Raw genomic sequence first — 696 nt, forward strand, 5'->3', positions numbered from 1 at the left:
GGACGCCAACAGGCCCGGCTAATTTTTGCATTTTTTTATGGAAACGTGGTCTTCCTATGTTGCCCAGGCTCTTCTGGAACTCAGGCAGGCTCACGCGATCCTCCCACCTTGGCCACCCAAAGTGCTGGGGTTACAGGTGTGAGCCCGCGGCCCTAGGTGCTTTTTAAATGCACTTACCCTCAGCCACTTCACTAGATGTATGTGCAAGCAGATTCGTGGCATCGATGTTTTTTGGCAAGAAAACTAGGAGCGCCCACGGGCGTGGGAGCACGCACCTGTGGTCTCAGTTGCTCTGGAGGCCGAGGAGGGAGGATCGCTTGGGGCAGAGAGGTCGAGGCTGCAGCAAGCCGTGGTCCTGCCACTGTACTACAGCCTGGGCGACAGAGGGAGACCCCGTCTCAAAAAATTAAGGCCGGACGTGGTGGCTCACGCCTGTAATCCCAGCACTTTGGGAGGCCGAGTCGAGCGGATCACTTCAGGTCGGGAGTTCGAGACCAGCCCGGCCAATATGGTGAAACCCCGTCTCTACTAAAAATACAAAAATTAACTGGGCGTGGTGGCGGGTGCCTTTAATCTCAGCTACTCGGGAGGCTGAGGCAGGAGAATCGCTTGAACCCGGGAAGCGGAGGTTTTGGTGAGCCGAGATAGCGCCATTGCACTCCAGCCTGGGCAACGAGAGCGAAATTCCGTCTCAAA

Source organism: Trachypithecus francoisi, unplaced genomic scaffold (assembly GCF_009764315.1).
Source record: "Trachypithecus francoisi isolate TF-2019V2 unplaced genomic scaffold, Tfra_2.0 Contig01585, whole genome shotgun sequence".
Taxonomy (NCBI): Eukaryota; Metazoa; Chordata; class Mammalia; order Primates; family Cercopithecidae; genus Trachypithecus; species Trachypithecus francoisi.